Source organism: Ranitomeya variabilis, chromosome 2, assembly GCF_051348905.1.
Source record: "Ranitomeya variabilis isolate aRanVar5 chromosome 2, aRanVar5.hap1, whole genome shotgun sequence".
Lineage (NCBI taxonomy): Eukaryota > Metazoa > Chordata > Amphibia > Anura > Dendrobatidae > Ranitomeya > Ranitomeya variabilis.
In genome coordinates, this window is record NC_135233.1 from 341,767,656 (window position 1) to 341,794,107 (window position 26,452).

Below are 26,452 nucleotides of genomic sequence, written 5' to 3' on the forward strand. Positions count from 1 at the left end.
GCACGTGGCACTGAAAGATGTGGCACGTGGCACTTTGATACGTGGCACGTGGCACTTTGATACGTGGCACGTGGCACTGAAATACGTGGCACTGATACGTGGCACTTTGATACGTGGCACGTGGCACTTTGATACGTGGCACGTGGCACTTTGATACGTGGCACTTTGATACGTGGCACTGAAATATGTGGCACGTGGCACTTTGATACGTGGCACGTGTCACTTAAATACGTGGCACGTGGCACTGAAATATGTAGGACACGTCGCACAAAAAAGTTACATGTAGTTTTTTTTGTGTCGACGGTCCGCTGAAGCACGACGCATCCGTCGCACGACGGATGCGACATGTGGCAATCCGTCGCAATGCGTCGCTAATGCAAGCCAATGGAGAAAAAACGCATCCTGCAAGCACTTTTGCAGGATGCGTTTTTTCTCCAACGACGCATTGCGACGGAAGCCAAAAAACGCTAGTGTGAAAGTAGCCTAACCCTAACCCTAGCCCTAACCCTAAATTTAGCCCCAACCCTAACCCTAACTCTAACCCTAACCCTAACTCTAACCCTAACCCTAACCCTAACCCTAATTTTAGCCCCAACTTGTCTTCTCCTGCCGGCCGGCAGATGGCAGCAGATGGCGGGCGCACTGCGCATGCGCCCGCCATGATGAAAAAGCCGGCTGGCAGGAGAAGACAGAAGAGGACCCAGGGACCCCGGGTGAGTATGTTAGGGTCCCCGAATCCCCCTATTTCTCTGTCCTCTGATGTGCGATCACATCAGAGGACAGAGAAATAACTGATCGCTTTTTTTTTTTTTTTTTTTTGCGGTCGCCGGTAAACTGTTAATTACCGGCGATCGCAAAGCAGGGGTCGGTGCAAATCGACCCCGATCATGTTCTTTGGGGTCTCGGCTACCCCCGGCAGCCGAGACCCCAAAGAACATCCGGGTGCCGGGCAGCGGGCGTACTGCGCGTGCGCCCGCCATTTTTTCCCGGAAAAAAGATGGCGGCGCCCATGGGGAGACACGAGGAGCACCGGGGGAGGTAGGTAAGTATTGGGGGGCTATTGGGGGCCATCGGGGACCACATTTCTCTGTCCTCCGATGTGCGATCACATCGGAGGACAGAGAAATTAAACGGCAAATCGCGTTTTTTTTTTTTTTGTTGCGACCGCCGGTAAACGGTTAATTACCGGCGATCGCAACTCGGGGGTCGGTAAAAACCCCCCGAATCATGTTCTCTGGGGTCTCGGCTACCCTCGGCAACCGAGACCCCAGAGAAAATCCGACTCTGGGGGGCGCTATTCACTTTTTCCACAGCGCCGTTAATTAACGGCGCTGTGGTTTAAGTACCCTTAGCGGCCGCCGTTAAAAGGCGTATCGGCGGTCGTTAAGGGGTTAAATGGTGGTTAGGCTATGCCATCAATATGTAACTCGTGGTGTTCAGGACTCAGGGACCCCAACTGATCCTGCAAAAAAAGGGGATGCAGGGATGAACTTAGCTATTTTTTCACAAGTCTGTGCAAATGTCCTACCAAGGATCCTCTAATCGCACTTTTCTGGGCATTTCTCCCAGCCTCCATACAATGATGATCATTGAAGAACTCTTGGAAATCTTGCACATGCACATCATGCACGCAATTTGATGGAAATTCTACAATGATGGGAACTCTATAGAACAGTGGAGGCTGTCAGTCACGTCTATGGTGGTGTGATTAGAGAATCCAAGGCAGGACTAGTCTGGGGAAAGAGACACATACAGCACAAGTGACAAGACACATACAATACAAATGCCGAAATCGTGCCAGGATAGAGTCCCCATAACAGGTAAGGCCGGTTTCACACTTGCGAATGGAGCAGCTGCGGAGGGCTGCGGACTTCCTCCGTGAACCCCGCCCTCCGCCGCTAGCTCCGCCTACTTCTGCATGCGGCCGGCATGCGGCCTGTGTACCTATATTTAACATTAGTTACGCAGGTCGTGCGGCTGTATGCGGAGGCTGCCGCATGCGGCGTTTTGACGCTGCAGCTACCAGCATAGGACACAGCCTGTAGCATTTTTTTTTTTAATCTGCAGCGTCAAAACGCCGCATGCGGCACCATCCGCATACTACGGCAGGACCTGCGTACCTAATGTTAAATATAGGTACACAGGCTGCATGCCGGCCGCATGCAGAAATAGGCGGAGCTAGCGGCCGAGGTGCGGCGGGGGGCGGGGCTTCACGGAGGAAGTCCGCAGCCCGCCACAGATCAGGTAAACGCTAGTGTGAAACTAGCCTAAGAGTTCAGGGGTGGGGTCTTACACTAAGTATAAATTATTATTATTACCCAATACATTTTTTAAAATATTTTTTATATTTATTCAGAAGATAGTAAGTTATCTCCTATCTGCATAAGATAATTTACTGATCCCTGGGTGTCTGACTGCTGGGATCCCCAGCGATTCCGAGAACGGGGCTTTGGAATCCAGTAACAGGGCTTTGCAGAGCTTTGTCTTGAATGACACTAAGTGCATTTGCTCCCCCTCTGCTCCATTTATGGTCTATGGAACTGCTGGAGAAAGCCGAGAATAGTGCTCTGCTATTTCCAGCAATCTCAGATGTTGAATGGAGCAGACTAAGCAGAGGCCAAGCAAGTGTACCTCTGCTTCATTCAAGATGGAGCTTTGCATAGCCCAGTTCCCAGTGTCTAGCACCAAACTCTCAAATCTCAAACCTCCAAATTTTTTAAGACCAGAATAGGGGATAAATGATGCGGCACACATAGCACGCCGCAGCAAATTTTGGCCATGCCCCTGGTCACACCCCAGTCCACCCCCATTTACCATTTCTTTCTACCCCAGCAGGAGAAAATGTCCAAGGGGCATTGGCAGTGAGGGACATTCAGCAGACACCCAAGACTGCATGGCATAGACCAAAATCTGAGAGGGTTGGGACTAGAGATGAGCGGATCAATTCACCGAACTGTGGTCCAATATCCAGATTAGTGGTACCTGCCGGTTATAGGGAGACCTGTGAATTTCTTACCTTCCGGCGTTTCCTGTGCGGCTTTTGATTAGCCAGGACCGGCGCAATGTCATCTGTGTGTAATGCTCATCTAGAGTTGGGACTTGTGGAATAAGTTTTTGTTGTTTCATCTGTAAGAGGAAGAACAAGATTGGGTATACCGTTCTAACACCGGTTCCGGAACTACCAGGACTGTAACCAAAGTTGCAGGGTGGAAGATTTTCAGACAAGGATGGGGCCATGTTAAAAAGCTCTGCGAGTGGGAAAGGGACAGAGTCCAGGCGGGAAAGCTAAGTGGACAGTTGGGTGCAGTGTCGGCTGTGAAAGCAGAGCATCCCTTGAGCGCAGAATAACTTGACAGATCCCCTGCGTACCAGTTCACTGTAGGTGGATGACAGACTGCCAGTTTCCCGCTAACCTCCATACCAGGAGGTGACTCACAGTTGAAACCAGAGACTGTAATCTGCATGCAGCGCAGTGAGAAGCAGGTGACTAGGCCAGAGGCTCTTAACCAAGTACCTCTATACACCGCGGAGTAAAGCCTTGTTCCAGCGGTTCTTCGTACTGGACTGAGAACACTGTTTGGCGTTCGTGAGAGCAGGAACTCCCCGCACCCTTCAAAGACTCTTCACCCGCTCCCTGGATTGGAACCGCTTCCTCTACAGACACCTCCGAGACGTCACGTGCCGCTATTGTCGGTGCCACCGTTGGAGAACCGAGATGCTGCAATCAAGAAGACCACAGACTGATAAGTTTTATTGCCTTTGTTTCTTCCTGTCGAACTATCATTCGTTCCTGCCCTACCCCATTCTAGCTCCCAGTTCTGCCCTTCTCCCTAACACACCTCCCGTGTCCTGCCACTCCATGTGCGGAGTATACGTGTTGTTAATAAACCTGTTAACTCTTGATCTACCTCCTGTCCGTGACAACATCTCACGTTCCTGTGATTTCTACACGTCCCCAGTTGGAGCCACCAGAACTTTTTCATGTTTATGTAGCTTCACTATGCGACATTTGTTTTTTTTGGTGTCTGTTAGGCCGTAGCATAAATACTGTGTTTTTTTTCTGCAGATGTCCGCAGCAAACTACGCAATAACAATCTTCTCTGGATATTGCATTTGCGCTGCATTGTTTATGTTTAGGTGATCTTTACGTACTGGAAATTGCAGAGCTTCCATTTAGGCTGTGTGTTTTGTTCCTCATATTAAATGGACTTTGTTTCCATTGGTGCTGAAGAGGTTAACAACTCTTTGTATGCTGGTTAGAGACATGCAGCTCCATCTCACAGCTGCTCCTGACTTGCTCATTTTCTTTCTTTATAAAACCTGGCCAGAGCTTCTCATCCCTGCCTGTGAAAGTTTACTTCCTGGCTTGCTGGAGTTGGTGTGCTGAAGTTGGACTTTGTAGTTGCTGCTGGAGATTGTTGTCTGCTGTATTGGATTTATGCTTTCTTGATTATCCTATTCCCATTTGGTTTGTACCTTCCTATCCTTCCCTTTATTCCTCCCCACCCTTGGTGAGTGTTTTTGTATGTAAGTTGATTTTTGTTAACCTTGTTTGTCTTATGTGTATATACACCAACATATCTGTCTTAGGCTTTCTGGGTGAGGGGGAGGGGACAAGTTAAGACATTAACAGCAGCATAGTAAGGTCAGAGACTCAGGCCTCTCTACCTTTAAGAGTACCCCCGGGACAGGGATAGTTAGGGTCACAATTCCAGGGACAGTTTCAGACCCCACTTTCCTTACCGAAGATCTTCACTGGGTGACAGAATCAAAATTTTTCTGTAGTATTGAAAAAGCATTAAAAACACAAATTCAAATCTGCAACAAAAACGCATTAAATATGGGGAAAATACATAAAAGAAACTCAGAAAGCATGCAATTGTGAGAGCAGGATTTATATTTTATCTATCCTGACTTCATTTTAGTTTCTTTCTACATGTATTTCTTTCCTTCCCAGATGGAGTCCATGATCATATAAGGGGGCTCAGGAATGCCTTTGTGTAAAGGACTTAGAAAAAACATAGGAAAGTGAGAGAAACTAAACTTAGAGGCTAGTACAACCCCTAGACCACAAGCTGGGTGTTAACAGTGTTAACTTAGCCAATTAGAAGTATGTATGCTAATGCCAGCACATATTTAGAGATAAGCAGAGCCAATTATATTGTTACAATGCATGAATACTAATAACCTATAAAACCTGGACCAAGGTATGCTGCAATACAGATCAAGTATACAAAATTATCCCAGTAACATCACCAGATCCTGTGGATCAATAGCTTTAGCACCTGGTTGTCAGTTCAAGTCCCGCAGTGACTAACACAGAAAAGAAAATTACTTTTTAGTAATTGATTTTCATAGATTGATTGTAGGAACAAAAAATCTAACTTTTTCTTCACCTGTACAAGTACAAATACATAGAAATACACTGCTGTACACAATGAAAATGAATCTCTATGGACATGTATAATCTGCTTCTGGGTTCACTGAATACTGGATGGATGGGAGTTTTAGATGGCATATAAAGGATGTGGAACATACTTCAGGGTCTTCTGATCATTTGACTACATGGGGTTCTTATATTTAAAGTGGCGGCCCTGACAAACGATTAATAGACAACTAATTATATCATCCGTACACCATTTTTTTACTTTCTGATATTGATTCTTAACACATTTTTTCATTAGCAAATGTCAAAAGTGAGAGTTCAGGTATCAGAAGAGAATCCATTAGGCTTCATTCCCACGTTGAGCTTTTGGTGAATCTTTGATGTTGCTGATTTTCTGCATTATTTCTGCACCCATTATGGAAAATATGTTGCTTATTTTTTCGAAAATACGCTGAGGAAAAAACTCAACAAAAACTCATTGTGGGAATGGGGCCTTATGGTATGTCGACACAACTTTTTTTAATCTCTGGCAATCCCACTAAGTTCTTCAAACAGAAGATGCTTTGTGAAATTCTTTTTTTTTCCTGAAGCATCCATTGTGTCACTAATTTGGTTGTTCCTAAGCGTTTTGCAGATGATTTCGGCCACCAACGTGTTTTTGTAGCGTTTTCCCATGTTTTTTGTGATCTCTATTTTCCAGTCATTTCTTCGTTGAATAATGAAGAACCTGCTAGTGTTTATTAAGCAAAATGACAGAAAAATGCTCCGGGTATCATTTAAACTTTCCCCCTTTATTTGAATTGTTCAATACAGAACATTTGCAAAGCAGAAAACATCAGAAGAATGGAGCGGTCACTTCTTTTAGGTGCTCGGAATTTTTAGAAACATGAAGCAGTTAATAGATGGTCCAAAGCCTGAACATATGAAGAACAAGTCATTTTTACATGGAAATTCCTATGTTCGCTCTTTTGAGCGTTTTCTATATCAGGCGGCTTAAGAGTCGGAATCAGAATGAACAAGGCGTTGTGTATGTGTGCACATCATTCTGAACAACAGAATATTTGTATGGTTATTCATATGAATAGAAAATAATCCAATTCCTAAAATAGAGACAAGTTACAGAATAGTCAGCAATGATTGGCAAAAGTCACTATTAAGCCGTGTGTTGGCCACATTCCAACAGAAGTAACAAGACTGCAAAAAAGTCTGGAAGTGATAAGACAACTTGGTGAAAGGGGCTGGAACAGCTAAATCTCTGCCACATGACAAGTTTGGAGCAGTATACGTGAACAGAATGGATTATCAGTGTCCACAGGCTATGATGAGGCTCAATAATCTCAAAGGGAATGTGGCACATTGTACATGAGTCCCATCCGACAGCAGAATGTTGTAGTGCTGGTGCATATGAAGCTGAATGGTTGATATTTAGTGGTGTTGGGAAAGATTCAGCATAACTTTTTTTTATTGTAAATCTTTGCCCTCTCTATGCTTAAGAATCCAGTAGGTGGCCCTACTTCATGATTGACCGCTAAATAATTGCACCTATAAGAAGGCTGGCATTCACTAAATAGGCTTCAAAGCATAGAAAGAACAGGAATTTATAAAAGTTATACTAAATCTTTTCCAATGAAACTGTTTATCAATCAGTTTTGGTTCTTTATAAAATGTTGCATCAAAATCAAACTCTTTAAAGTGGAGCGGTGTGTGTTACCACTGATTTCGACTTGAACCAAAACAAACTCTTACTCCGTGACTCTGACTCCACCACCCTAAAGGTACCTTCACACGAAGCGATGCTGCAGCGATAGCGACAACGATGCCGATCGCTGCAGCGTCGCTGTTTGGTCGCTGGGGAGCTGTCACACAGACCGCTCTCCAGCGACCAACGATGCCGAGGTCCCCGGGTAACCAGGGTAAACATCGGGTTGCTAAGCGCAGGGCCGCGCTTAGTAACCCGATGTTTACCCTGGTTACCAGCGTAAAAGTAAAAAAAACAAACAGTACATGCTCACCTGCGCGTCCCCCAGTGTCTGCTTCCTGACACTGACTGAGCTCCGGCCCTAACAGCACAGCGGTGACGTCACCGCTGTGCTTTCACTTTCACTTTAGGGCCGGATCTCAGTCAGAGCAGGAAGCAGACGCTGGGGGACGCCCAGGTGAGCATGTACTGTTTGGTTTTTTTACTTTTACGCTGGTAACCAGGGTAAACATCGGGTTACTAAGCGCGGCCCTGCGCTTGGTAACCCGATGTTTACCCTGGTTACCAGTGTAAAACATCGCTGGTATCGTTGCTTTTGCTTTCAAACACAACGATACACGGCGATCGGACGACCAAATAAAGTTCTGGACTTTATTCAGCGACCAGCGACATCACAGCAGGATCCTGATCGCTGCTGCGTGTCAAACGAAACGATATCGCTAGCGAGGACGCTGCAACGTCACGGATCGCTAGCGATATCGTTACAAAGTCGTTTCGTGTGAAGGTACCTTAAGTATATGTCCATTGTTTACTGAAACTGTTATAATCTTGATAGACCTAGACATTTGCGCTTACAAAATCTTTGCCTATGTGATAGGTTTGTGTTTGCCTTGAACTTGAGTTAAGAGAAATAAATGGATCGAAATGTGATGATGTTGTTACTCTTCTCTCCAGATCCCGTGCCGGATGCTGTTTCCTCCTTCTTCCGCTTGCTCTCTTTGTTCTCCAATGTAATGAATTTCCATGATAATCTGGCACCCCCGTGATGTCACATCCTATGGCCTTATAGGCTCTCTCAGATGGCAGATTGATGACTGAGTATTCAAGTAGTTGGTGTCCTCTCCACTACTAGGGTGTGTTACAGCTCAAAACTACTACATTGAGGTGCGTCCTGACATACTGTTTTTTGCAATACTACTTTGCTATACTCTGGTGTCTACTGACTTATCTCTGTTTCATTGCTGGGCTCTATAATACTGCTTCACTCTGCTATACTATGGTGCCTCTGAGTCCTGATATACATAGCTCTGCTTCATTGCTACATTGTGTATAATGTAGAGACTCGTGACTTAACTAGCTCTGCTATGTCATAGGGCTCCGTAGTATTGCTCCACTTTGCCATACTGTGGAGTATCCTCTCCTGCTCCACTCAGCTACATCACTGGGCTCTGCTACATTACTACAGTGAGCCTTTTGACCTATTGCATCGCTTGAGTGAGTGTTTTGCTTTTTTGTGATTTGCTAGTCTACTCCACAACTTGCCCCCAACCATTACAGCCTTTATTATTGCAACCAGCTAATCTGGTTGAACATCAGCAGTCCATGTTGCACAACAGCCGCTTATATATACTGAGGGCTTATGTCACGGTTCCACCCCTCAGTGTGTCTTGAATGCAGTTACTGACAACTCAGCCATCCAATATGATACAGGGGCATGCTGAAGCTGTCAGTACTTTGATTGACAGTTCATTCGTCTAGTCTGGTACAAGGGAGTGCTGAGCTGTCAGTGTATTGATTGACAACTCAGAGGTCCAATCTGAGACTGAGAGGCACTGGCTGTCAAAAGTTATTCATTATCCCAGGTGATTGCCAGGCTACATAACTTTGTTGTTGCTCCTTGACCTCTGCCAGATACATTCAGCTACTGTGTGGTTTGCCTCTCTGTACCTTACATTCTGTTTGTAAATCTTCCATTGCCTGACCTTGCACCACGTTCTGACCACCATCCGTCTGTTTAACCCCTTCTGCTCTGATCTGCTATCTCCTGGTATTCTGACCTTGGAACGTTACCTGACTGCGCCTTTCTCCCTTCCATTTGTTAATGATGTACCTTTCTGGCTTTTGGCCTTGGATCCCTTGACCACTCTGCCTCAAGGCTACTCCGTGAGTAGTGTCTAGTTTCACAGCTTCGAGGAACTACTTTACCTGGTGAGACATAATAGATCTATGTTTTTACTTGCAGAGTTGACCAGCCTTAAGCTAAAAGTCTCCAGTCACGTTATGTGACTGCAGCCTTGTGAATTCACACATTGCTGACTGTGAGGATTCTCCGGTGCAGGTATTGGGATCAGCAGGCTTGTGAACGCAAGTGTGTGATTTGCATACACGCAGTCACGTGCTGACTAGTCGTGCATGGCCTCACTTAATGCAATTGTATTGAGTGATCCCAGACATGTCTAGACGGAATGTGGCTGGAAGTATGCAAATAGCTTTTTTATGGTCTTTTGACCACTCACTCCCAGTGTTGCAGACTGTTAAGGCCCCGTCTCACTTAGCGATGCTAAAGCGATCCCGACAACGATACGACCTGTCAGGGATCGTTGCTGCGTCGCTATGTGGTCGCTGGTGAGATGTCAAACTGTGAGATCTTCCAGCGATCGCAGCTGCGATCTCACTGTTTGACATCTCACCAGCGACCTGTAGCGACCTGTACAACAATGTCACAAGGGAGCTTGTTATGACCCCAATGGCGAGGGTCTCAGAGGAACGTGGAAGTCTGCAGAATACAAAAATCCAGCTCATAGGGCAGTGGTAACTGGGTTGACCATATATCTACTCCTAACGCCAACACTAGAAGTAGCCGGGGATCATTCCTACGTTGATTCTAGATGACACGCGCCAGCCGGAGAATCTAGCTACCCCTAGTAGAGGAAAACAAAGACCTTTCTTGCCTCCAGAGAAGGGGACCCCAAAGCTGGATAGAAGCCCCCCACAAATAATGACGGTGAGGTAAGAGGAAATGACAAACACAGAAATGAACCAGGTTTAGCACAGAGAGGCCCGCTTACTGATAGCAGAATAAAGAAAGGTAACTTATATGGTCAACAAAAACCCTATCAAAATCCACACTGGAAATTCAAGAACCCCCGAACCGTCTAACGGTCCGGGGGGAGAACACCAGCCCCCTAGAGCTTCCAGCAAAGGTCAGGATATAGATTTGGAACAAGCTGGACAAAAATACAAAACCAAAACAAATAGCAAAAAGCAAAAGGCAGACTTAGCTGATATAACTGGAACCAGGATCAGTAGACAAGAGCACAGCAGACTAGCTCTGATAACTACGTTGCCAGGCATTGAACTGAAGGTCCAGGGAGCTTATATAGCAACACCCCTAACTAACGACCCAGGTGCGGATAAAAGGAATGACAGAAAAACCAGAGTCAAAAAACTAGTAACCACTAGAGGGAGCAAAAAGCAAATTCACAACAGTACCCCCCCCTTAGTGAGGGGTCACCGAACCCTCACCACGACCACCAGGGCGATCAGGATGAGCGGCATGAAAGGCACGAACTAAATCGGCCGCATGAACATCAGAGGCGACCACCCAGGAATTATCCTCCTGACCATAGCCCTTCCACTTGACCAGGTACTGAAGCCTCCGCCTGGAGAGGCGAGAATCCAAGATCTTCTCCACCACGTACTCCAACTCGCCCTCAACCAACACCAGAGCAGGAGGCTCAGCAGAAGGAACTACAGGCACAATGTACCGCCGCAACAAGGACCTATGAAATACATTGTGAATAGCAAACGACACAGGAAGATCCAGACGAAAAGATACAGGATTAAGGATTTCCAATATCTTGTAAGGCCCAATAAAACGAGGTTTAAATTTGGGAGAGGAGACCTTCATAGGAACAAAGCGGGAAGAAAGCCACACCAAATCCCCAACGCGTAGTCGGGGACCCACACCGCGGCGGCGGTTGGCAAAGCGCTGAGCCTTCTCCTGTGACAACTTCAAGTTGTCCACCACATGATTCCAGATCTGCTGCAACCTATCCACCACAGAATCCACCCCAGGACAGTCAGAAGGCTCCACATGACCCGAAGAAAAGCGAGGATGGAAACCAGAGTTGCAGAAAAAAGGCGAAACCAAGGTGGCGGAACTAGCCCGATTATTAAGGGCAAACTCAGCCAACGGCAAGAATGTCACCCAATCGTCCTGATCAGCAGAGACAAAACACCTCAAATAAGCCTCCAAAGTCTGATTGGTTCGCTCCGTCTGTCCATTAGTCTGAGGATGGAAAGCAGACGAAAACGACAAATCAATGCCCATCCTACTACAAAAGGATCGCCAGAACCTGGAAACGAACTGGGATCCTCTGTCTGACACAATATTCTCAGGGATGCCGTGCAAACGAACCACGTTCTGGAAAAACACAGGAACCAGATCGGAAGAGGAAGGCAGCTTAGGCAAAGGAACCAAATGGACCATCTTGGAGAAGCGATCACATATCACCCAGATAACGGACATGCCCTGAGATAGCGGAAGATCAGAAATGAAATCCATGGAGATATGTGTCCAAGGTCTCTTTGGGACAGGCAAGGGCAAGAGCAAACCGCTGGCACGAGAACAGCAAGGCTTAGCTCGAGCACAAGTCCCACAGGACTGCACAAATGACCGCACATCCCTTGACAAGGAAGGCCACCAAAAGGACCTGGCCACCAGATCTCTGGTGCCAAAAATTCCCGGGTGACCTGCCAACACCGAGGAATGAACCTCGGAAATGACTCTGCTGGTCCACTTATCCGGGACAAACAGTCTGTCAGGTGGACAAGACTCAGGCCTATCAGCCTGAAATCTCTGCAACACACGTCGCAGATCCGGAGAAATAGCTGACAAGATAACTCCATCTTTAAGAATACCAACAGGATCAGCGACTCCAGGAGCATCAGGCACAAAGCTCCATTCTTCACATTCTTTGAACCTGGTAAATACGAGACAACAAAATCAAAGCGGGAGAAAAACAATGACCAGCGGGCCTGTCTCGGATTAAGGCGTTTAGCAGACTCGAGATACATCAGATTTTTGTGATCAGTCAAGACCACCACACGATGCTTAGCACCCTCGAGCCAATGACGCCACTCCTCAAATGCCCATTTCATGGCCAACAACTCCCGATTGCCCACATCATAATTTCGCTCGGCAGGCGAAAACTTCCTAGAGAAAAAGGCACAAGGTTTCATAACAGAGCAACCAGGGCCTCTCTGCGACAAAACGGCCCCTGCCCCAATCTCCGAAGCATCCACCTCAACCTGAAAGGGAAGTGAGACGTCAGGCTGGCACAAAACAGGCGCCGAAGTAAACCGGCGTTTCAACTCCTGGAAAGCCTCCACGGCAGCAGGAGCCCAGTTAGCTACATCGGAGCCCTTCTTGGTCATATCCGTCAAAGGTTTCACAATGCTAGAAAAATTAGCGATAAAACGACGGTAGAAGTTAGCGAAGCCCAAGAACTTCTGAAGACTCTTAACTGACGAGGGCTGAGTCCAATCAAGAATAGCTCGGACCTTGACTGGGTCCATCTCCACTGCAGAAGGGGAAAAAATGAACCCCAAAAAGGGAACCTTCTGTACACCAAAGAGACACTTTGAGCCCTTGACAAACAAAGAATTTTCACGCAAAATTTTAAAGACCAACCTGACCTGCTCCACATGCGAATCCCAATTATCAGAAAAAAACAAAATATCATCCAGATAAACAATCAAAAATTTATCCAGATACTTCCGGAAAATGTCATGCATAAAGGACTGAAAAACTGAAGGCGCATTGGAGAGCCCAAAAGGCATCACCAAGTACTCAAAATGACCTTCGGGCGTATTGAATGCGGTTTTCCATTCATCACCTTGCTTAATGCGCACAAGGTTGTACGCACCACGAAGGTCTATCTTGGTGAACCACTTGGCACCCTTAATCCGGGCAAACAAGTCAGACAACAGCGGTAAAGGATACTGAAATTTGACAGTGATCTTATTTAAAAGCCGATAATCAATACAAGGTCTCAAAGATCCGTCCTTTTTTGCCACAAAAAAGAATCCCGCACCAAGAGGGGAAGAAGACGGACGAATATGTCCTTTTTCCAGAGACTCCTTGATATATGAACGCATAGCGGTATGTTCAGGTACCGACAGATTAAACAGTCTTCCCTTAGGAAATTTACTGCCTGGGATCAAATCTATAGCACAGTCACAGTCCCTATGAGGAGGCAGTGCACTGGACTCAGACTCACTGAAGACATCCTGATAATCAGACAAATACTCCGGAACTTCCGAAGGCGTAGAAGAAGCAATAGACACAGGCAGGGAATCCTCATGAATACCACGACAGCCCCAACTTGAGACTGACATAGCCTTCCAGTCCAGGACTGGATTATGGGTCTGTAACCATGGCAGCCCTAAAACGACCAAATCATGCATTTTATGTAAAACCAGGAAACGTATCACCTCGCGGTGTTCAGGAGTCATGCACATGGTAACCTGAGTCCAATACTGCGGTTTATTTGCTGCCAATGGTGTAGCATCAATACCCCTAAGAGGAATAGGATTTTCTAATGGTTCAAGAGTAAATCCACAGCGCTTAGCAAATGAGAGATCCATGAGACTCAGGGCAGCACCTGAATCTACAAACGCCATGACAGGATAAGATGACAGTGAGCAAATCAAAGTTACAGACAGAATAAATTTAGGTTGCAAATTACCAACGGTGACAGGACTAACAACCTTAGCTATACGTTTAGAGCATGCTGAGATAACATGTGTAGAATCACCACAGTAGTAGCACAAGCCATTCCGGCGTCTATGAATTTTCCGCTCATTTCTAGTCAGGATTCTATCACATTGCATTAAATCAGGTGTCTGTTCAGACAACACCATGAGGGAATTTGCGGTTTTTCTATCACATTGCACCGAATTAGGTGTCTGTTCAGACAACACCATGAGGGAATTTGCGGTTTTGCGCTCCCGCAACCGCCGGTCAATTTGAATAGCCAGTGCCATAGTATCATTCAGACCTGTGGGAATGGGAAAACCCACCATAACATTCTTAATGGCTTCAGAAAGGCCATTTCTAAAATTAGCGGCCAGTGCACACTCGTTCCAATGTGTCAGCACGGACCATTTCCGAAATTTTTGGCAATACACTTCAGCCTCGTCCTGCCCCTGAGACATAGACAGCAAGGCCTTTTCTGCCTGAATCTCAAGATTGGGTTCCTCATAAAGTAAACCGAGCGCCAGAAAAAACGCATCAAGATCAGCCAATGCCGGATCTCCTGGCGCCAGCGAAAAAGCCCAATCCTGAGGGTCGCCCCGTAAGAACGAAATAACAATTTTTACTTGCTGAGCAGAATCTCCTGATGAACAGGGTCTCAAGGACAAAAACAATTTACAATTATTCACGAAATTCCTAAACTTAAACCTGTCTCCGGAAAACAGTTCAGGAATCGGTATTTTAGGTTCTGACCTAGGATTTCTGATAACATAGTCTTGTATGCCCTGCACACGAGTAGCCAGCTGGTCCACACTTGTAATCAAGGTCTGGACATTCATGTCTGCAGCAAGCATAGCCACTCTGAGGTAAAGGGGAAGGAGAAGAAAAAAAAAAACTCAGAATCTTCTTTCTTATAATCCCTCTTCTGCAATGCATTAAACATTTAATACTGGCCTGGCAAACTGTTATGACCCCAATGGCGAGGGTCTCAGAGGAACGTGGAAGTCTGCAGAATACAAAAATCCAGCTCATAGGGCAGTGGTAACTGGGTTGACCATATATCTACTCCTAACGCCAACACTAGAAGTAGCCGGGGATCATTCCTACGTTGATTCTAGATGACACGCGCCAGCCGGAGAATCTAGCTACCCCTAGTAGAGGAAAACAAAGACCTTTCTTGCCTCCAGAGAAGGGGACCCCAAAGCTGGATAGAAGCCCCCCACAAATAATGACGGTGAGGTAAGAGGAAATGACAAACACAGAAATGAACCAGGTTTAGCACAGAGAGGCCCGCTTACTGATAGCAGAATAAAGAAAGGTAACTTATATGGTCAACAAAAACCCTATCAAAATCCACACTGGAAATTCAAGAACCCCCGAACCGTCTAACGGTCCGGGGGGAGAACACCAGCCCCCTAGAGCTTCCAGCAAAGGTCAGGATATAGATTTGGAACAAGCTGGACAAAAATACAAAACCAAAACAAATAGCAAAAAGCAAAAGGCAGACTTAGCTGATATAACTGGAACCAGGATCAGTAGACAAGAGCACAGCAGACTAGCTCTGATAACTACGTTGCCAGGCATTGAACTGAAGGTCCAGGGAGCTTATATAGCAACACCCCTAACTAACGACCCAGGTGCGGATAAAAGGAATGACAGAAAAACCAGAGTCAAAAAACTAGTAACCACTAGAGGGAGCAAAAAGCAAATTCACAACAGGAGCTATTATGACGATTCAGTGTCTGAGTCGTCAACGAGGTCGTTGGTAAGGTGTCAAACACAGCGATGTGTGCTACCCAGCGGGACCTCAACGATCAAAAAAAGGTCCAGGCCATTCCGACACGACCAGCGATCTCACAGCAGGGGCCTGGTCGCTGCTACGTGTCACACATAGCGAGATCGCTACTGAGGTCGCTGTTGCGTCACAAAACTTGTGACTCAGCAGCGATCTCGCTAGCGATCTCGCTTAGTGAGACGGGGGCTTTAGCCTAAGGTCAGATAATCATTTTAATAATTTTATACCTCACATTCAAGTTATCCCTCATTACAAGTATCACAGACTGCAAAAAAACAGTAGCACCCAGGCCCTGGTACTTGGAGGGGCCCAACTGCCCTTCTTCCATATAATAAAATGCTAGTATTAGAAATGGTGCATTGCAGTAGGGAGAACAGCATTAGATTTTGCATCGGAAACAAGCAGCTTGAACTTGAGACTTTATGTTTCATCTTTTAGCTAAAATTATAATTCATCTTAAACTGGAAACTTTATAAAGTAAGTTTCGATTTCCAAAACATTGCAGCTAATTTAGAAATGATTCATAATATTGAAAAATACAATTAATTTCTACATCTATCTAAGTCTGTATCACTGTGACATTGAACTTAATGATTAAAGCATAGGTGACACATAAGGAGCCTTCAAAATAGTAGATTGAATCACAACTACAGGATGTACGATAATACTGAGTATGGCTCGAGATCAGTGATTGTTGTCTGGTTCTTTGTTTTTAGACAGTTACCGGTGTTACTTATCACTTGTATCATACTTTCCATAGAAACCACAATGCATCATATCAATAGGGTGCTCCAACATCAGGTGGCTTTAGTCTGCTAGTTTGTAGATGTGCAATATTCTATATGATGTAATACCTTTTCGGAATTATTAGTTGGAAATTTTTATAAAGATTTATGAAAAATGTCTAAAAAAATAAATAAATCTGTCCTTATTGCCCATAGCAATTAATCAGAGCGCGTACAGTATATTACTATGGGACTGTTAGTCCAGGGACAATTACCTGTGGTCCATCCAGGCATTGTAATCCATATACGGACCGTGATATACGGATGTCTGAATTCAGCCTTATTATTGTCTTTGCGTCTTTTTTTTCTGGAGTCAAAATGGTTCTAAATCTAACATGCGATAATTGTTCCATTGCATTTACACTTTATTCATTATTTAATTTAAATCTTTTTTTTAACTGTGTTTGGATTTTACAGGTTTTTTTTTGCTTGTTTCACAATGTGGCCTTGGTTTTGCTTATCCAGATGTTTTAGCCTAATTCATCCTTTGGGAATTTTAGTACCCTAATGGAATATAAAATCTGTCTAATTTTATTTCTGCACAGATGAATACATTTAAAAGAATCATGCACATTTTTTTGCTCTAAAAAGTCGCCTCAGAAAGGCAAAACACAAAAAAAAGAGCAACTTCTATTTTGCGCAAAATTCATCAATCTACTGTTGTGTTCAAAAGTTTACATACCCCGGCAGAATTTTTTCTTTCTTGACCTTTTTTCAGAGAATATGAATGATAACACCAAAACTTTTTCTCCACTCATGGTTAGTGGTTGGGTGAAGCCATTTATTGTCAGACTACTGTGTTTTCTCTTTGTAAATAGGGTTGAGCGACTTTTACTTTTTTAGGATCGAGTCGGGTTTCGCGAAACCCGACTTTGTCAAAAGTCGGGTCAAGTGAAATCGGCCGATTATCGCCAAATGTCGGGGATCGACCGAAACACGAAACCCAATGTAAGTCAATGGGGAATCAAAGTCGGCAGTGAGTGGAGGACAGGAAAACACCAACAGTGCCCATTTTAATAACAATAACATCAATTCTTGTCACTTAAGCTTGTGAATCTTAATTTACCTTATAATAATAGTTAGGCATTGAAAATTGGGGGTCATTTGGCTAAAGTTGTGGGGAGGGGGATAGGGCTGGCTCAAGTTTTTTGTGGGACCAGAAAACGCGGACTATGTCACGGCGGTGGAGCCGGGAGAGGTAAGTATTAAAACTTTGCAAGTGCTGTGATCCCGAGCAAGCAGGGGGCCCACTTGTTCGCATTGGCACTGGCACAGGGCCCCTCAAAGTACGGCGGTGTGTTTGACGGCGGGGGGCGCCTCCCACCAGCAGAGACACTTTTGCGTACTATGAGGGGCCCTGTGCCAGTGACATCACCAACGAGTATGCACCCCCACCTGATGAAGGAACCTGCACTTTCATCTGCACCTACCTCTTTGTCCCGTGTAAGGTGGTATAGTATGCGGGAAGGGAAACCTGACTTTCAGCAGGGTCAGATTCTGGCTGTGTAGAGTGCAAGGGGAATGTAGTGGTCTGGGTCAATGTACCAGCAGACTCATCTAGCAGTGGCTGGGCAATGGGCAGGATGAGGAGGAAACACAGATATAGTCCCAAAGAATAAAGTAGGCTAAATGCAGTTCAAAATTGGTAACAGGAGTAAACAGGCGGCACTGCTTTGTTCATTGGAGGAGAACACCAAGCAGCGGCAGACACCGTTAGTAGGCCCAACCAAACAAGTACGCCAAATGCAGGTTAATATCTGATATAGGCCGAAAGCCTGAAAATTAAAGCTCAGCTATATTCAGTGGAGGAGACAAGCAAGGAGCGGCAGACACCTTTACTAGGGCCCAACCAAACAAGTAGGCCAAATGCAGTTTAAAATTTCCTATAGGCCGAAAGCCTGAAGATTGAAGCTCAGCTTTGTTCAGTGGAGGAGACAAGCAAGGAGCGGCAGACACCGTTACTAGGGCCCAACCAAACTAGTAGGCCAAATGCAGTTTCATGTGTTATGTAGGCCGAAAGCCTGAAGATTGAAGCTCAGCTTTGTTCAGTGGAGGAGAAAAGCAAGGAGCGGCAGACACCGTTACTAGGGCCCAACCAAACAAGTAGGCCAAATGCAGTTTAAAATTTCCTATAGGCCGAAAGCCTGAAGATTGAAGCTCAGCTTTGTTCAGTGGAGGAGACAAGCAAGGAGCGGCAGACACCGTTACTAGGGCCCAACCAAACTAGTAGGCCAAATGCAGTTTAATATCTGATGTAGGCCGAAAGCCTGAAAATTGAAGCTCAGCTATATTCAGTGGAGGAGACAAGCAAGGAGCGGCAGACACCGTTACTAGGGCCCAACCAAACAAGTAGGCCAAATGCAGTTTAAAATTTCCTATAGGCCGAAAGCCTGAAGATTGAAGCTCAGTGTAATAATTATAGGGGATAACTCATGAGACTCTTTGCGTGGAACAAGACAACTACAGGACACAGTTTTATAAGTGGTAAAGTCTATATTATCACACGGTGATTCAAACAGGTGCAGAGAGAAACTCAAGTCCACAACACTTGGTGCAAATAATAAACGCAGCTTAGCAGTCTATAGGAAACTTCAGAGCAAAATGCAATCAAGCAGAAAGTCTATGAAGCAGTTATTCTTAAGGATACTTGACACGAATAAATCCTTGTCTTAGTCCAGACACAGATAGATATGCTTATAGGCAGTTCAAATCATATCTTAGCTCAACCAGGGAGGCCTGGTTAATAATCTCAGATTAATGCAAAGCAGCAGCAGCTTACATGTCCAGCAAATGCAGGTGGAAGTAAACACGAGCAGCAGATGAGCAGGAAGACACAGTGCACATGAGACCAAAGACGCCATCTTGGAAAAGGGCAGTAATGCACAAAAGGTAAAAAATGTTCAGAGTCCTGACATTGCTCCCTCCTTAGAAGCGGCCTCAGGACGATCCTGACCTTGTTTCTCAGGGAATCTCTGATGAAAGAGAAATCTTCTGTTGGGCATTGATGTTTTCCACAGGTTCCCAAGAGTCTTCCTCAGGGGGATATCCCTGCCATCTTATCAGATATTGGAGCCGATTCCTGCGAATCCTGGAATCAATAATTTCCTCCACCACAAATTGTTCTTGCCCATCAATCACCACAGGCTGCGGAGGTGACACAACACGTCCCTGGAAGGTATTAGGAGATACAGGCTTTAGTAAAGATACATGAAAAACTGGGTGTACCTTCATAGTCCTAGGCAGCTTCAGCCGACAGGCCACAGAGCTCACAATACCGTTGATCTTGAAAGGGCCAATGAATTTCTGTCCAAGTTTTTGTGAAGGAATGTTTAACTTCAGATTCTTAGTTGCTAACCACACGGAATCTCCTACCTTGAACATGGGTGCAGGTTTACGGAATCTATCAGCCGATCTCTTATAACGTTCTTGAGCTGTGGTCAGAGATTCCTTCAGAACCTCCAGATTTTGCCTCATCGCAGTCAGCCTTTCCTCCACTGCCAGAACCGGAGAATAAATTGGAGACCTAGGTAAAATACACGGATGATAACCCAGATTGGCAAAGAAAGGTGTAAATTTAGTGGAGGCGCTCTGAGAATTATTATATGAAAATTCGGCTAACGGCAACAACTCCAACCAATCATCCTGGAGATGGCTGACATAGCATCTTAGATATTGTTCCAGCGTCTGGTTGGTACGCTCAGTCTGACCATTTTTCTGAGGATGGTAAGCAGAAGAGAGACAGACATTAATATTGAGTGCAGAGCAAAACCCCTTCCAGAATCTTGAAGTGAACAGTACTCCACGGTCAGAGATGATCTCATCCGGATCCCCGTGCAACCAAAAGACATTCTGTATAACCAAGTTCACTGTATCTTTAGCTGAGGGGAGGCCGGTGCACGGAACAAAATGAGCAGCTTTAGTCAGGCGATCAACTACCACCATGATTGTATTCATGCCCCCTGATGTAGGCAGCTCCACAATAAAGTCAATTGATATAGACCCCCAAGGGCGAGACGGAACAGGCAATGGTTGTAGAAGACCCGTAGGTGCCACATGAGGAGTCTTGTAATGGGCACATACCTCGCAAGAGAGAACATAGTCCTTGGTATCCTTCAGGCAAGTTGGCCACCAGAAGAATCGGCTCAGGAACTCTTGTGTCTTCTGTACCCCCCTGTGACCAGCCAACTTGGAGTCATGTACCAACTTGAGGATCTGCAGACGGATGACCTCCGGGATGTAGATACGTCGATCTCTGAACCACATGCCACCCTTAAAGACAAGATTAATATCCACAGGTGGGTTGGCCAGAAATACATCACCTTCATAGGCCTCCGTGCACTCCTTCCACAAGTCCTGATCGTGGATAACTCAGATGAAATTGGCATCAGATAGAATGGTCTTGGACGGGGCTCCAGGTACGGAATCCGCAGCATGGATTCGGGATAAAGCAGCAGCCTTCCCATTACGAGAACCTGGACGGTACGAGATAACAAAGTTAAATTGATTTAAAAATAAGTTCCAACGAGCCTGACGAGGAGAAAGACATCTAGCGGATCTAAGGAACTCTAGATTGTGATGGTCAGTTAGCACTATGATCTGTTGTGCAGCTCCTTGCAGATGATGCCTCCATTCCTTGAAAGCCGCAATAATTGTCATGTCGGACGCTGTTCAGACCAGGTCATTCGACAGACAGGGGTAATTCCGCTTTTGACCACTATGCACTCATTGGCGTCGGCTAGATTTTATCTAGCTGGTCCAGGGTTAAATTACCTGGTGCTCGGATTGGAAGCTGGGCCTTGCCCACTGCCTTTAAATAGTTCTCCTGAACATTGGGCGTCGCCGATTATAGCTTCTGTCTTGTGCATGTTATCTCGGTCTGGAGTGGTGAGCTAGTAGTTGGAGTATCGTTGCTGGTGGTGTATTTCCCTTTGTCTTATTTACTCCTTCCTATATTTGTATTTATTTTGCCCTGTGCATTTATATTGTATTCCTGAGTGACTGCGGCGTGGTGTATATTTTCCGTTACCCTTGTCTGTGCTAACTGTGGGTATTGGTGTATGATCTCTTCACTGGGTGGTGGTTTCAGCCTAGGGTTGAAACAGGAGACAGGGAGAGGGTGGAGGCCTAGACATGCACACCATCAGTGTAAACTCTAGGTAGAGGGTCAGTCAGGATTTCGCTAGTCTGAGGGAAATTGCAGGGGCCCGGGTTATTAGCTCTTGCCCACCTAGACTTCCCGTGACATTATAATCGGCCAACATTATTTTCATGGATCCCATGATTTCCTTAACCCGCCAGTTGGAGGCGCTGTCCCTACAGGTCACTGAGTTGAGGGGGGCAGTGCAGCAACAGGGACTAGCAGTATCTAATGTGCAAGCCGGAGTTACAGGTAAAGTTGCTGAGCCTAAGTTTCCTTTGCCTGAAAAATTTGCTGGGGAACGCAGTAAACTTGTTTCTTTTTATGAAGCTTGCAAACTGTATTTCCGTATGCGCCCGATCTCCTCCGGTAATGAGGCTCAGCGTGTGGGCCTGGTGTTGTCATTATTAAGCGGGGATCCCCAAGCATGGGCGTTTTTTTTGCCATCTGATTCTGCTGCATTTGACTCTGTGGAGAGTTTTTTTTCCTCTCTTGGAAACATTTACGATGAGCCTGACAAAATGGCTCTAGCAGAATCTAAGATACGCACTATTCGCCAGGGGGAGCGTGTTGCAGAGGATTACTGTTCTGAATTTCGCCGCTGGGCGGTCGACACACAGTGGAATGAGTTTGCGCTGCGGAGTCACTTTATTCATGGAGTTTCTAATAGGGTGTAAAAAGCCCTCCTGATGTACGAGACTCCTGCTTCACTAGATTCCACTATGAGTCTTGTTGTCCGCATTGATCGCCGTTTGCGTCAGGGGAATCATAAGACGCTGCCTGTGTGTGAAGGTTTAGGTTCGCATGAGGTTGCTGCAGGTGAGACCACGGAACCTATGCAAATCGCAGGGGTATCACATGTTAAGAACCGAGCCCCTGTACTCAGGAAGCAGGGAGCCTGTTTTTTCTGTGGTAAAACTGGTCATTTTATTAATATCTGTCCTCTGCTGTCAAAGAAAGACGCAACGGCGGAAAAACTTTTAAGCTCAGAGGGTGTGGAGGAGTCCAATCTGAGCTTATGTATATCCTCCATGATGGTTTCTCAATGCATGCTCCCTGCCAAAGTTGTTGTCGCTGGCAGAGAGCTGCCAATCACTGTTTTTGTGGATAGTGGCTCTGCCACAAATCTCATTGATGAGGAGTTTGCGCGCCCTGCTGGTTTTAAGATCGAAAAACTGCCTCATCCTATCCGCGTGATCACCATCAATTCTGCTCCTCTCCCACAGGGGGAGATTACTGAATTTGTGGCTGAGGTTAAACTCCACATTGGGGTTCTTCATTTCGAGCAGGTTACATGTAAGGTGCTCAAGAGTCTTCCGGCACACTTGGTTCTGGGTTTCCCATGATTGTCTACACACAACCCGGTTATTGACTGGAAAACTCAGGACATAATTCAGTGAAGTGATTTCTGTCAGGAGAATTGCTTGGCCACATGTGTTTCTGCTGTGACTCCAAGCGTTCCTGAGTCACTTTGGGATTTTGTGGATGTGTTCTCTGAGAAAGGTTGTTCAGAGTTGCCACCACATCGCTCCTATGACTGTTCTATCAGGTTTAAACCAGGGGCCAAGTTGCCTAAAGCAAGGAAGTTTAACATCTCTGGTCCAGAGAGACAAGCGCTAAAGGATTACATTGCTGAAAGTTTGAGCAAAGGGCACATCAGGCCTTCGTCCTCACCAGTGGCAGCAGGGTTCTTCTTCGTTAAGAAGAAAGATGGTGGACTACGGCCGTGTCTGGATTTCAGGGAGTTGAACCAGATTACGGTTCGTGATCCATACCCCATGCCATTGATACCAGATTTCTTCAACCAGGTGGCAGGTGCTAAGTGGTTTACCAAGCTTGACCTCAGGGGGGCGTACAACCTCATAAGAGTCCGTCAAGGTGATGAGTGGAAGACGGCTTTTAATACCCCTGAGGGTCATTTTGAAAATTTGGTGATGCCATTTGGGTTGACAAACGCACCTGCAGTGTTTCAACATTTCATTAATGATGTGTTCTCACATGTTTTGGGGAAATTCGTTATTGTGTACCTAGATGACATCCTCATATATTCTTGCGACCATGATACTCATTTAGATCATGTCAGGCAGGTGTTACAGCTCTTCAGAGAGAATAAGCTGTATGCAAAATTGGAGAAATGTGTATTTTCGGTACAGGAGTTGCCTTTCTTGGGCTTTATTGTGTCTGCTTCTGGTTTTAAAATGGACGCCGCCAAGGTGCAAGCGGTGTTGCATTGGGAGCGGCCTGATAACCTGAAAGCACTTCAGCGGTTCCTTGGGTTTTCTAACTACTATAGGAAGTTTATCAAGGATTTTTCTGTCATTGCTAAACCGCTAACTGACATGACTAAAAAGGGTACCAATTTCTCTGTTTGGCCTGAGGCTGCTGTGTGCGCATTTGAATCCCTTAAAAACAGGTTTGTTTCGGCTCCCATTCTGGTGCAACCAGATGTATCGAAACCTTTTGTTGTAGAAGTTGATGCGTCTGAGGTTGGTGTGGGGGCGGTGTTGTCACAAGGCTCCTCCTTGAGCAGTTTGCGTACGTGCACCTATTTTTCCAAGAAACTGTCGCCCGCCAAACGTAACTACGATATCGGCAACAGAGAGTTGTTGGCAATCAAATTGGCCTTTGAGGAATGGCGACACTTCTTGGAGGGGTCGGTTCATCAGGTTATTGTTATTACCGACCATAAGAATTTGCTTTATTTGGAGTCTGCCAAGCGTCTGTCTCCCAGGCAGGCTCGCTGGGCATTGTTTTTCACACGGTTCAACTTTGTGGTCACTTACAGACCTGGTTCTAAAAACACTAAAGCGGATGCTTTGTCCAGGTGTTTCCCGGGGGGAGAGCCTCAGGAAGATCCGGTACCCATCCTCCAAAAGGGTGTTGTGGTTTCGGCTCTCACTACCGAGGTTGAGGCTGAGATTGCTGAGGCCCAGGAGGAGGTACCATCTGAGCTTCTCATCAACAAAACGTTTGTACCGCTTCGTCTCCACTAGTGTTGAGCGATACCGTCCGATACTTGAAAGTATCGGTATCGGAAAGTATCGGCCGATACCGGCAAAGTATCGGATCTAATCCGATACCGATACCCGATACCAATACAAGTCAATGGGACTCATGTATCGGACGGTATCCCTGATGGTTCCCAGGGTCTGCGGCGTGGTGTATATTTTCCGTTACCCTTGTCTGTGCTAACTGTGGGTATTGGTGTATTATCTCTTCACTGGGTGGTGGTTTCAGCCTAGGGTTGAAACAGGAGACAGGAAGAGGGTGGAGGCCTAGACATGCACACCATCAGTGTAAACTCTAGGTAGAAGGTCAGTCAGGATTTCCCTAGTCTGAGGGAAATTGCAGGGGCCCGGGTTATTAGCTCTTGCCCACCTAGACTTCCCGTGACAATAATACCCAGCAATTCCTTGTCTCCCACATCGTAATTCTTCTCTGCTGAGGTTAGTCTACGGGACAAGAAAGCACAAGGATGTAGCAGACCCTTCTCTCCAGTTCTTTGGGAGAGAATAGCCCCCAAAGCATTATCAGAAGTGTCCACCTCCACAATGAAAGGAAGTGTTGGATCTGGGTGTATCAACAACGGTGCTGATGTGAAACAGATCTTAAGCCAATAAAAAGCTTCTTGAGCCTGTGATGACCACTTAAAGCGCTTTTCCTTCTTTGTCAAGGAAGTAATGGGACGGACAATATCAGAAAAATTTCGAATGAAGCGTCTGTAGAAATTTGCAAAACCAATAAAACGTTGGACCTCCTTAACGTTCTTGGGTACCGGCCAGTCAAGGATAGCCTGAATCTTACCAGATTCCATGTTCAGCCCCTGGGGAGAGATGATATAACCTAAGAACTGTATCTCAGAAAGATGGAACTCGCATTTCTCCGGCTTAATATACAGATGGTTCTCTTTCAGACATCTTAAAACAGTTTTGACATGTTCTTCATGTTCCTGTAGAGAATCAGAAAAGATTAGTATATCGTCCAAATAGATCACTACAAACTGGTCCAACAAATCTCTGAAAATGTCATTAGCAAGGTGTTGAAATGTTGCAGGGGTGTTACAAAGTCCGAAGGGCATCACAAGAGATTCAAAGTGTCCATACCGGCATCTGAATGCTGTCTTCCACTCATCCCCTGGACGAATATGCACCAAATTATAAGCCCCACAAAGATCCAGTTTAGAGAACACCTTAGCATGGAGGACTCTTTCCAGTAATTCGGGAATCAGAGGCAAAGGGTAACGGTTTTGTACGGTTACCTTATTGAGTTCTCGATAGTCAACACAGGGTCTCAGGGTCCCATCCTTCTTCTTTACAAAAAAGATAGGTGCCCCTGCTGGTGAGGAAGAAGGACGTATGAAGCCTTTGGCCAGATTTTCATCAATATACTCTTTTAAGGCTTGAAGCTCAGGTGCCGCCAAAGGGTATACGTTACCAAAAGGAATGGCTGCCCCGGGAAGCAGCTCAATGGGAGTCATAATGCCTGTGTGGACGAAGCTGATCTGCATTCTTCTTGTCACAGATGTCAGAGAACTCTTTCTAAGCTGGAGGTAAAGAAAATACCTGTACATGTGGTTCCGTAGTCGTGGACTCAGGGACAGCTTCTGTTAACGCTGAGTTGCTCCTTGTTGGGAAGATAATCTCCTTGGTCTCCCAGTTGATAATTGGGTTCTGAGAACGCAACCAAGAAATGCCTAAAATCACAGGAAAATGAGGAGAAGAAATGAGCAAGAAAGAAAGTTGCTCCTGATGATTAGGCTCCAACAAAATTTCAAGGGGTACGGTCTCCTGATCCACAGGCCCAGAGATTAAAGGTGACCCATCCACTGTTTCCATGGTAATTAGACAGGCTCTTTTCTGAATTTTAATACCATGTTCCTTGGCAAATGCA